This window comes from Oncorhynchus mykiss, chromosome 11 (assembly GCF_057628025.1).
Source record: "Oncorhynchus mykiss isolate SJ-2025 chromosome 11, ASM5762802v1, whole genome shotgun sequence".
Taxonomy (NCBI): domain Eukaryota; kingdom Metazoa; phylum Chordata; class Actinopteri; order Salmoniformes; family Salmonidae; genus Oncorhynchus; species Oncorhynchus mykiss.
The window spans coordinates 24,049,608-24,062,442 of record NC_143032.1 but is presented as its reverse complement, the minus strand read 5'-3'; the positions used below and the strand labels follow the sequence as shown (position 1 = coordinate 24,062,442).

General features: G+C 40.9%; 1 protein-coding gene across 2 annotated transcripts in view; it reads left to right on the top strand.

Moving 5' to 3' along the window:
- pde1ca (phosphodiesterase 1C, calmodulin-dependent a) overlaps positions 1-12,835 on the top strand; it is a 111,197-nt gene that overhangs the window by 55,243 nt on the left and 43,119 nt on the right. The gene's annotated exons all lie outside the window — the stretch shown is intronic.

The window sequence follows — 12,835 nt, the reverse complement described above, 5'->3', positions numbered from 1 at the left end:
ATTTTAACATGTTCAGGAGAGAATTCCAGGGCCACGGAGCTGAGTAACTAAAACTATTTCTTCCATGACCTGTTCTAATTTTTGGTACTGTTAGAAGCAAATGAGAATGGGACCGTAATTGATATTTATTTACCGATCTGATTAAAAAAGAACAGAGTTAAAATGGCATTTTACCCAATATGGCCTTATAAATGTAAAACTGCCAGTAATGTACATCGTACCAGCTCCTTCCTGGCCTCCAAAGAACAACAAGCCTTATTAAAATAAGTAATAAAATAATAATAAAATAAAAACCTATTCTCAGCTTGAGCTTGCCTTATCAAGTTATCTACATGCACAGTGAAGCTCAGCTTATCATCAACCCACACATCCAAATATTTGTACACTTTGACCTGCTCTATAGTATGTCCAGCCAATGTAGCAATGACATGATTAGTAACATGTTTGAAAATACCATGCATTTTGTTTTACCTGAATTCAGAACTAGCTTTAAACCATACAGATTCTGTTGTATGATGTTAAATGCTCTTTGGGCATTTTCAAAAGCTAAAGATAAACTACTACCACTTGAATAAAGAACAGTATCATCTGCATTAAAATGAATATCTGCTGTTTCAATAAGATCCCCAATGTTGTTGATATACAAAATGAACAAGAGTGGGCCCAAAATAGAACCTTGCAGAACACCTGAGCACACCTCTATGGACTCTACTCTCTATGGATTTACAACCATCCGCCATTACACATTGTGTACAATTTGATAGGTAATTTACAGTGCCTTGCGAAAGTATTCGGCCCCCTTGAACTTTGCGACCTTTTGCCACATTTCAGGCTTCAAACATAAAGATATAAAACTGTATTTTTTTGTGAAGAATCAACAACAAGTGGGACACAATCATGAAGTGGAACGACATTTATTGGATATTTCAAACTTTTTTAACAAATCAAAAACTGAAAAATTGGCCGGGCAAAATTATTCAGCCCCTTTACTTTCAGTGCAGCAAACTCTCTCCAGAAGTTCAGTGAGGATCTCTGAATGATCCAATGGTGACCTAAATGACTAATGATGATAAATACAATCCACCTGTGTGTAATCAAGTCTCCGTATAAATGCACCTGCACTGTGATAGTCTCAGAGGTCCGTTAAAAGCGCAGAGAGCATCATGAAGAACAAGGAACACACCAGGCAGGTCCGAGATACTGTTGTGAAGAAGTTTAAAGCCGGATTTGGATACAAAAAGATTTCCCAAGCTTTAAACATCCCAAGGAGCACTGTGCAAGCGATAATATTGAAATGGAAGAAGTATCAGACCACTGCAAATCTACCAAGACCTGGCCGTCCCTCTAAACTTTCAGCTCATACAAGGAGAAGACTGATCAGAGATGCAGCCAAGAGGCCCATGATCACTCTGGATGAATTGCAGAGATCTACAGCTGAGGTGGGAGACTCTGTCCATAGGACAACAATCAGTCGTATATTGCACAAATCTGGCCTTTATGGAAGAGTGGCAAGAAGAAAGCCATTTCTTAAAGATATCCATAAAAAGTGTTGTTTAAAGTTTGCCACAAGCCACCTGGGAGACACACCAAACATGTGGAAGAAGGTGCTCTGGTCAGACCAAAATTGAACTTTTTGGCAACAATGCAAAACGTTATGTTTGGCGTAAAAGCAACACAGCTGAACACACCATCCCCACTGTCAAACATGGTGGTGGCAGCATCATGGTTTGGGCCTGCTTTTCTTCAGCAGGGACAGGGAAGATGGTTAAAATTGATGGGAGGATGGATGGAGCCAAATACAGGACCATTCTGGAAGAAAACCTGATGGAGTCTGCAAAAGACCTGAGACTGGGATGGAGATTTGTCTTCCAACAAGACAATGATACAAAACATAAAGCAAAATCTACAATGGAATGGTTCAAAAATAAACATATCCAGGTGTTAGAATGGCCAAGTAAAAGTCCAGACCTGAATCCAATCGAGAATCTGTGGAAAGAACTGAAAACTGCTGTTCACAAATGCTCTCCATCCAACCTCACTGAGCTCGAGCTGTTTTGCAAGGAGGAATGGGCAAAAATGTCAGTCTCTCGATGTGCAAAACTGATAGAGACATACCCCAAGCGACTTACAGCTGTAATCGCAGCAAAAGGTGGCGCTACAAAGTATTAACTTAAAGGGGCTGAATAATTTTGCACGGCCAATTTTTCAGTTTTTGATTTGTTAAAAAAGTTTGAAATATCCAATAAATGTCGTTCCACTTCATGATTGTGTCCCACTTGTTGTTGATTCTTCACAAAAAAATATAGTTTTATATCTTTATGTTTGAAGCCTGAAATGTGGCAAAAGGTGGCAAAGTTCAAGGGGGCCGAATACTTTCGCAAGGCACTGTATAAACCAATCCAGAGCATGACCAGTAATTCCACAACATTTTAACCTTTGCACTAACACAGCATGGTTCACGGTGTCAAATGCCTTCGACAAATCAATAAAGACAGACACACAATGTAACTTCTTGTCAAGAGCACAGTGGATGTAATTTAAAACCTTCAATGTTGCTGAAACAGTGCTGTGGCCAGACCTAAAACCTGATTGCAGTCCATTTTAGATGTTGTTTTCTTGGTAGGAGGCCTTTTCGCTGCCTACTAACGAAGGACAATTTTGATATGGGTCGATAGTTGTCAAGTAGCGAAGGATCTCCACCTTTCAGGAGAGGCAGTACAAAAGAGGATTTCCATAACTTGGGGATTTCCTTAACATCAAGCTTAAGGTTAAAATACATGTTAAGGGGGAGCAATGATGTCTGCAGCTAGGTGTAGTTCATCAGGGCCAGGGGATTTTTTTCCATAAATTTCTTTCAGGGCTTTACGCACTTCTGAAACAGAGAAGGATGAAAAGGAGAACCTGGTGAAGGAGTGCACAGGGGTGTCAGGTAAATTCATAGGGGGCTCAATTATACCTTTGACTTTTTCAAATAAACTGCTTGCATCTAAAAAAATAAAAAAAGGTGATTCAAGGCTTTCAGAATGGAGGTTCTCTCCGTTACAATCTGTGTGTCGACCAACAATTGTTTGGGAAGCTGTGTATCTTTTTTTGCACTCCAAACCTTTCACTACTTGCCAAAATTTGGATGGATTATTTAAATTATCTGAAGTAGATTTGCTTTAAATTTACGGATCATAGCCACACCCATATTTTGAAGACGTTTAAAAGCCATCCAATCATCTGCCAAACCAGTCCCTCTTGCTTTAGCCCACATAGCATTTCATTCCCTTATGATTATTGTAAGTTCCTTAGTAAACCAAGGGTTCTCTCTGCCCTTAATCCTGAAATTAATTCCATTCTATTCCATTCAATGCTAGATACATCATGTAAAAAACCTGGAATATCAAACCGCTACCAGTTTCTTTTCGTAATGACACGTGGAGATTTCTTAGGAATCTTACCATCTCTCACACAGACAATAGCACAGTGATCACTTTTGTCATTTGCAAAAATACCAGAAGCATTAAAACGATGAGGAGTATTGGTTAAGATCAAAATCAATCAAAGAGGATTTCAGATGATTTTTTATATTCAACCGAGTTACACTGTTGACAATCTGAGTGAGATTACAGGTATTGCATGGAATTTTGAGTTGATCAGAGCTAGATGTTAGCCGGTCCTGATTCAGATCACCCATCAGGACAAACTCAGAGTTGACATTCTGGGATAACAATTTGAAAATACAATCCAAAGAGCCAACAGTAGCAGATGGAGGTCTATAACAAGAAGATACAACAATATTTAAAGATGAGCCAAGGTTTAGGTTCAAAGACAGGTATTCAAATTGCTTAGCTTGTCTTTTACATATACAGCAACACCACCAACGTTAGATTTACGATCCGTACGAAAAACATTGTAACCATTTTATGACAATATTTTTGTCTGTAATAGATTTTTTGAGCCATGTTTTAGAAAGCATAAATACATCAGGGTCTCACAAAACTCGAGGGAGAAACAGTCATATATTTCCTCATTCACAGAGCAACGGGCTCTAAAAGTATCGCCAACATTGTAAAATCCAAGGGGAGACAACAGAAAAATGAACAACAGCAACATGTTTGTTTATTGCCCTAAGAGTCACTAATCAAATAGTCCATCCGCAGATCAATAAAAAGTCAGCAATGTATGCGTATGATGTAGGTGAGAGAGAGAGTGGCGAGGGCACCTGTACTGGAATGGGAGAGACAGACCAAGGCAGGCGAGGAGCAGGCAGGCCAGGCAGAGAGATCAGTTCTCTGGCCAACAGAGCACATGGATCGCACTGTATCGATGAGAAATGGAACCAGTCCAGCGTTGGCTGCAATGAAGGTCTATAATAGCCTCAACAGCTGAACTGATGAAACAAGCCCAGCGCATCTAGTTTCTTCACAGCGCAGATACGGACCTCCGGCTTCCACCACACAGCACAGCAAGGCAGGACGGAACCCCTGTAGCTTGGCAGAACACAGGTGAAGAACCTGCCCATCAAGGAGTATCCAAGGCTAGTCGGCCCAGCGCGTCTAGACCAGTTGTTCCCAACCTTTTTCGGTTACTGTACCACTAAGTGAATTTTGCTCTGCCCAGAGTACCTCTGAAGTACCCCCTCGTGTACATTTTACCATTAGGCCTATGGTCTTATGAGTCTTCTCAAGTACCCAGAGTGGACAGATCAAGTACCCTCAGAGGTCCTATTACCCTTGGTTGGGAACCATTGATCGAGACTGTCTGTCACAGCACATATGTGTCCTCTCATGGTTTCAGGGAGGGCACCACGCCGACACTGTCTCCTCGTTTTTGCGTTCAGTATTGTTCAATGACAAATCTCACAGCCTATGACGGTTTTTGCTAATAAACACTTGTAACACGAAACAAACAAGCATAGAGACACACAACACGCTCATCTGCCGCCATCTTGAACGAGAGTATACACAATTGAAAATACTGTCATCCATCAGACTATTGTCAATTTAATCTTGTCTTTAGGCTAATATTTAATATATGTGTGAAATTAGTTTAGATATAGTTATGGTGTAGGTTCTATGGACCATCATCAGCTGTGCAGGCTGACTGGTGGTGACTGAGGGGAAAAATAAATTATGTCGCCCCCCCAAAAAATTTGTCTGAAAATTGTAACACTGCTTATAACACAAATTCTGTTTGTGATAGTGAAATTCTAACAACAAGCATGTGTTCAATAGACTTATTTAGGAAAAGTCAAGGACGGAGGGCCGCATGACTTTAAAAATGGCAGCGATATTTCAATTTGAAATTCATATGCAGTCATAATGGCTTACTGGGCGCGTCTAGTGTTACATTTCAACGCGTTATAGCACTGAACTTCAGCAGTACGGAATGAGTTGAGCCCTTTGTCACACGGGTTGGAGGTTATTTGAAATATCAATATTCATTTAATGAAACTATTGGAAAACCTTTATTGGATGGTCGTCTTGTTGCCCGGCTCCATGGCTTGCATGTTAATAACGCTTACGCAGGGGGGTTCCTAGTGAAATCTATAAGTAAAAGGTATTCACAGCCTTACTTAGAGACAAGGGGCCTTCAACACAACCAGTCATGTGGCTCTGGTGTGACACTTTACTGCTGGGTACGATCAATACAGAGACAATGTGCATGCTAGGACATATGTACGCACACACAAGCACTCACCCGCGCGCACACGTACACACAGACGAACAAATGCATACACACAGGCATGCACTTATACTCAAACACGCCTGCGGAGAGGGATGGACACAAGCACACACACATGTATGTCCAAATACATGCATGGACGCACGCGCACGCGCACGCGCGCACACACACACACACACACACACACACACACACACACACACACACAGACACACACGCAGACACACAGACACACAAACACACAGACACACACACTGCATAAACAATCAGAGACAGACATCACACACACCTAGGGTATTGTGGAGAGATAAAACACTGGAGAGAGTTTTGTTCTCCTATCTGTGATCCTTCTTCTTTCACTCAAAGCAAGATTATATTTTTAATAGTCCTTCTTTCATATGCCTTGAGGTGAGATGACAGGAGGGATATAGATGTCTAATAGCGTGTGTGTGTGTGTGTGTGTGTGTGTGTGTGTGTGTGTGTGTGTGTGTGTGTGTGCACGTGTGCGTGTGTGTGCGTGTGCGTGTGTGTTTTGAAAGTGGGCCTGACCATAAAAGAGTAGCCGTAATGAAAACAAGTCTTTCAGATATGTTTTGATTCCCTCCATGTATTTCAAATGTTTGACATATAATTCTAAATGGAATATCAATCTTAAAGGACCCGAACAATGAAAATCATATTTTTCATCAAATAGGATGATATTTGCACGAAACTAGTTCAAAGTAGGGTACCCAAGTACGAACAATGACTGTAGCTGATACATTGATAAAGTTTAATCATAAAGTTATTTGTCCCCTCCCCCTGTGTCAATCACTTGGATTCAGGAGGCAGGTATTACCAAGAATTTGCTTCCAGCTTTATGCAAGGTCACATAAAAGCCGGAAATGTAATACACCAATGGTAGTGTCATATCATCTTAACTAATTTAAATATGTACCACCTTAAAACTGTCATCACATGTGCGCCTATGCCTTGCTTTGGCTTTGGTGTGAACGTTAGCTAGCAAGCTACTTACCAGCATGCCGGAAACAGCACACTGTGTTCTGACTGGATGCCATAGTGTAAAATTAACCTTACACTATTTTCCGACAGATGAAGACATCCTGACAGCAGTGGCGGCTTTTCATTTGGGGTGTACAGGCTGCACTGAAAATGATGATCATGTCAAGCGTGTGCCGCGCACATTTCGAGCGAAGTTGCTTTATCAATTGAGGAGAACATTTGATGGTTCTTGCCAGGAAGCTAACCTTGCATCATACTTGGCATTGGATCTTGCAAGCACTGACCATAACGTAGGTATCGGAGTCTGACACGGTAGCCGACATTTTGGCGGGATTGGGAGGCTAACGTTAGATAATGCAACTGTGGCTATGGCTGCTTTGACTGGTGAATGGTATATTTTCTGTAACACACTTGATAGTCACTATACAGTTTTTGTTCTTTCATCCCTAAGCCCTCCACATTGAGTCTTAGAACTGCCAACATAAATATTATTATTTCACTTTCCACCTCATTACACCAAGCTGTAATGATAGACCAAGCTATAATCAGAAAATTCAACATCTACTCTGTCTGCACAGCTTTCCAGGCAACCACTGCAGCAGGAATGCTGTGATACAAAATCAGCTTTCCCAAGGCAAAGAATGGGGGATATGCTGTGAAGACTGTGAAGACAGACCCAACATTGCTATTCATTGCATCAGTCGAGCATTTCAGTCACACACAAAAAAGTGCACAACCAAGTATAGCATATTTCAAATTGAGTACCTCAAAAACATCAGAAAACACATTGTAGAATGAATAGATCACTTCATCATCGAATTGATAGCATCGTAACAGAACAGTAAATAAAAGGACATTAAATTCACTACCCATTTATAACAAATATTTACTTTTTCAAAAACATTATAGGCTAGACAGGCTCCTGGATCCAGCGCCGTATGTGGGGAAGCTATGCGAGCTGTCCATCCCAGGACCCCGATCTGCGCAGTGTGAGAGGCCTGACAAGGAGGAAGCCAATCTAGATGTGTCTCCTCAATGGGTCCTGCACACTGTGGTACCTGTATTAGGCTTATGGATCTAATACATTTTTTAATGTCAAATTATACCTCTTATTTCTCAGTGTGTTCATGTTGATCAGTGCTTGCCTATAGTAAATGTCTGGTCAAATAAATGTCTGATCAATACATACAATTCAGAAGATATTGTCATTTATAATGCTAATGCAGAGGCACCAATACATTTTCCGGTATACTTATTGTACACTGTTTTCATGTACATTCCCTTATGTCTAAGCTTCGAAGGTGACTCAGGCTTTACTAATTCTTGTGAATAAGTGTATCAGTGAACTGTATTCTGTAATTAGTTACAAAACAATAGAAATTCCATTTGTCTGAGATCCAAAAGTCCATGATCAGCTCTGTTGACCATCAAAGCATTTTGCAGAGAAAATGGGTTGAGGCATATTATTTAAGCTTGGAATGATATGTGGCCCATTCTTTACCTTGTCTAATACCATGGCATTTTTTGAATACTCGTATCTGATTGGCTTGAATGGCATTCTAGAGCATTTTAAAAGGGATAATCAACTCAGGGCTCTATGCATCTTTGAAAAATGATGCAACTCTGTGGAAGGTCAGTTCCCCTCCGCTAGGGTTATAATCTTACAATTTCGACGGTTAAGTTTAGGCATTCATTCTGAATGGTTAAGGTAAGGGTTAAGGTTTAGGATAGGGTTAAAAGAGTAAGTTTAGGCATTCATTCTGAATGGTTAAGGTAAGGGTTAAGGTTTAGGATATGGTTAAAACATTAAGTTTAGGCATTCATTCTGAATGGTTAAGGTAAGGGTTAAGGTTTAGGATATGGTTAAAACATTAAGTTTAGGCATTCATTCTGAATGGTTAAAGTAAGGGTTAAAGTTTAGGATAGGGTTCAAACAATCCAAATAAAAATGACTGCCTAGCACTGGGATTGAACACGCAATCCTCAGAGCCAGAGCTCGCGGTTTACGGAACAAAAATTAAAACAACCCTCTGAGCCATAGCTTGCGGCTTACGCCTATTACGCCTATCTCCATCCACAACTCCCTAGGAAGCCGCAACCCTACTTGATGGTAATAGCGCTCACAGATGCCCCTAGTGGCCGGTTTTGGACCCTGACGAACATCGTATATCGCCTTGGATCACGGGTGATCTGGCTGAAAGGAATAGAGTGCCATTTGAAACACATCCATAGTACCCAGAACATATGTCTATGACTAGTGATGAGGTGCAATAACATAGGATGGATTCATATTCACATGATAACCCTTCTCACTATTGAAAGGTCATGTTATTGTTCAGTTGCAGGTTCCTCATAGTCATCGCCTGTTGCCTTTTCCATCTAATTTTCCCTCTTATCTTTCCCAATCAGAGAGGCTTCTGGTAAACTGTAATCATTTAATGGGATGACATTGACATGACTCATTGATTATGTGTTTGTCTGCTAGAGAGCAGACGGGAATCCTCTGGGAGATAGAGAGGGAAAGGCAGGTTTTTGACGCTTGGCTGATTTCAATATCATCATTAAAACACCATGTCCTTTTTCCTTTGTGTGGGGGAATTTTATTAACGGTGAAATTACAAAACCGGTAGACTTATTTCACCAGGGTAAAGGAGAGTATATAAATACGAGGACTAGTGAAAAGCATTTTGCCGAGGTGTGTGTGAGTTCTTTGATAGACAGACTGTTTCATGTTACTAAGAAAGAACTGGAGAGTCTATGGTGTCATTGTTTCTGTTGCCATGTTCTCCAATCACCGTGTTCCGGCGGTAAAATGGATTCAAACGACTGTGTCTGGGAGTCAGGTTCTCTAACAGTAGGTTGTTCAGTCAACCTATTATGAACTTGACCCAGTGTTTTTCTACAGAACAGTGATGTATTTTCATCTAGATATTGTGACGTGGTGAGGTTGGACCCAGGTGCAGAGAAGAGACCAGACGAGGAATCAGTGGTTAAGGATTAACATAATACTTTACTAAGAAACGGTAGGCGCAGGATCACAGTACACTTGAAAAAAGAACCAACACTAAGTCTCGAAAACTCCCTCGGTTAACAACCACACACAGTAAACAATTCAAGCTTCTGCAAAGGACAACAAAAAGCACACTGCTTTTAGCAGGAAAATCATAATGAGTAAATAGGACACACCTGCGTGTCGTTAATGAATCTAGAACGGTCTCTGCCGCCCTCTGCTGACAGGTGATAGATAGATATGTGCCTTATTTGCTAAAAAGTTTATCATACCAAATTACTGTGACCTTACGGATTATTCTGCCACAAGAGCTACCTTATCTACCCCTCGATCAAATATGAGTGTAATGACTAGGAATTCTAGGTTGAAATATTCCTCTTGGTTTCTTCTCCTGTAATGGCAGAAGGAGAAGTGAATAACAACACAGTTAAATCCATGGAGTAGTGCATTTGTGATTTCACCCTTCATCTCTCTCCCCTGTCTGTTTGTACCTTGTGTGGCCCAAGCAGCTGTGGGAAGAATTGGGTCAAACCTGTCCCCATGTGTGCCCCCCACACTCCCTAACAAACACACACAGCCATACACAGACACACTTAAAACACACATTGTGCTCATGTGCTCACATATTAGTCATGCATTTACACACAGACACTTTTACCTACAATTACACTCTGATGCACTCACACTCACACATTAGAGCCTAAACGTGCACACTGGTCATCACTACTTATGATGAAGGTGTGACTACAAACTAGTGACATTGACGACGTCAACAGACCGGCTATCAACAAAGCACAGATACACACCAACCTGGACTCAGGGGCAGATAAAACATCTGGGCCACTCAAATTAGTAATAATATGTTAAGTTTGCTATGCTATGTATTAATTTTCATGTGATATATTACAAATTACAACTGGTATGATATATTACGAAACGTAATTTGTGCAATATGTTACGAATTTGCAATAGCTATGATATGTTACGAATTACAATTTGTTGTGGCCAACGTTAGCTAGGCGGCTAGGTGGCTAAATCTAACGTTAGGGTTAAGGTTAGAGTTGAGGTTAAGATTAGGGTTAGGAGAAAGGTTAGCTAACATGCTAAGTAGTTGCAAAGTAACTCAAAAGTAGTAAGTAGTTGCAAAGGTGCTAATTAGCTAAAGTTGTCTGTGATGAGATTCGAACACACAACCTTTGGGTTGCCAGACATTCACGTTATACGTTGACCCACCCAAACACCCACCCCGACCAACCACCCCTGCTTTTGTTTTTACTTTAAGGAACCTTCTGTCTTATGTAACCATAGCAAACATAACCATAGCAAACGTAACATTTCATACTAAATGGACTGTCCCGGATTTACATTTACCATGTTACATCTAGTCCATGAGACTAGCCTGTACACACTCACATACAGTACAAACACACACCTAAGAACTGCACAGACAGTACAGCATTCATTTAAAAAGTCTCACCTGTATTCACAATCACATTTCGCATGAAGAAATAGAGACACAACACAGTCATGCATTCAGACACACACACACACACACACACACACACACACACAGTCAGTGCAATAATCAAGCAGAGGTGTGTAGAGGTGAGAGTCATTAGCGGGAGCTAATCTTTAGTCTAGCTAGGAAGAGTTATTATAGTGTCACACACTGCTTTCCCAGATGCTCCTGCTGTAAATACCAATCAGCTCTCTGCTTTACACCTGAGCTGCTGTTTACTGGGCTTTGTTTGCAGCACGATTATCGCTGTGTGCTCTTTGTAGTTCCAATTGAGTTTTTTCTTTATCCAGGCAATTTTTTTTCTTGCATGTCAGCTGGTGTGTGTTTGTGTATGTGTGTGCGTAAGCGTGTGTATGTGTGTCTTGCTAGTGTTTTCCCTTGTCTGTGTGCCAGTTCACAAGCCTGTGTCGTCCAAGAGGATGAGAAAGACTAGAAATAATCTCAGAGGGCCTGTGGACTGTAGCGATGACAGTGTAGACCCCTGTCACCATAACAACAATCTGTCAATCATCCAACTGTGTAATCGTATGATAGCTACGATGCTGTTTTGAGGAGGTGATCAGTATCCTCTGACATGGGTGTTCTTGGCTGGGCATTCTGATTACATGGGATTTTTCCTCTTTTAAAAAGCATGAAATACCCCTGCAGATCTCTGCTCTAGTCTCCTTAGTTTCCCTATATTATTGACTTGCATATCAAATAGCTTAGAGTTCAGCCAGCACACCAGGGTTAGGAGTTGTTGGAAAGAGATCAGGATTTTAAAAAATGCAGAAAAAAATACCTTTACGCTATGGTTGATGGTTAATGGTGATTTCAGCTTGAACTGACATCCTCAGCATTTACAGTGAACGTGAGCTCGTGAATGTTGGGGAAATTGCTTTTAAAAGTCTATTGCTGTGTGCAGGGTGTTAATCTGTGTTGGACTGAATCCTAGCCTGAGTTCTCCTTTTACAAAACCTACATGTCTGTACAAATGGACTGTGACTTGGGCATTTGTGCCATTTGAAAGCAGCTGTGGCATGTTGTATTAGGGCAGACTGGGCTGGCTCTTTAAGGAGATTGTGATTGCTGGGATTTAGACTCTGGCAGAGTGGGCTTTGGCTAGCAGGCCTCTATTGGCTGTTAGATCTGTGTGTGTGTCATACTGCATGTCCAGCCAACAGTGTGGCATGCATGAATACACAGCTGAATAGCTTCCTCTCTCCTTAGTTAACCTAGCATCCTTCCTTATCCATTTAACTTGACCAAATAATGTTCATCTACCAGTTACTCGGACCTTCACATCCCTCCTCAGTAAGGTGTCAAACACGTTAATTCATTGTTTAATCATGTTTTGTTAATATATTACAAACATAGTTAGCGCAGGGCTAGTTGTGAAGCTGCTGTCTCTGTGCCATTGGTGGGTGTAACATGGAGGTGTACCAGGTGACTGTCTAAATGTAGATCTCTGTCTACCTTTACCATAACCAAATAGGATTATGATCAACATATGCCTTTTTACTTTCAGGACAACAGTTTTTTTTAAATGTAGTCATCATGGCATGTGTAGTTTCAGTATACAGCCACGGGACAGTGGAATTAATGTGTGCTATTGCTCCTTTTCAGGGTAGTGTGTGATGTAACAAGTCCACTTA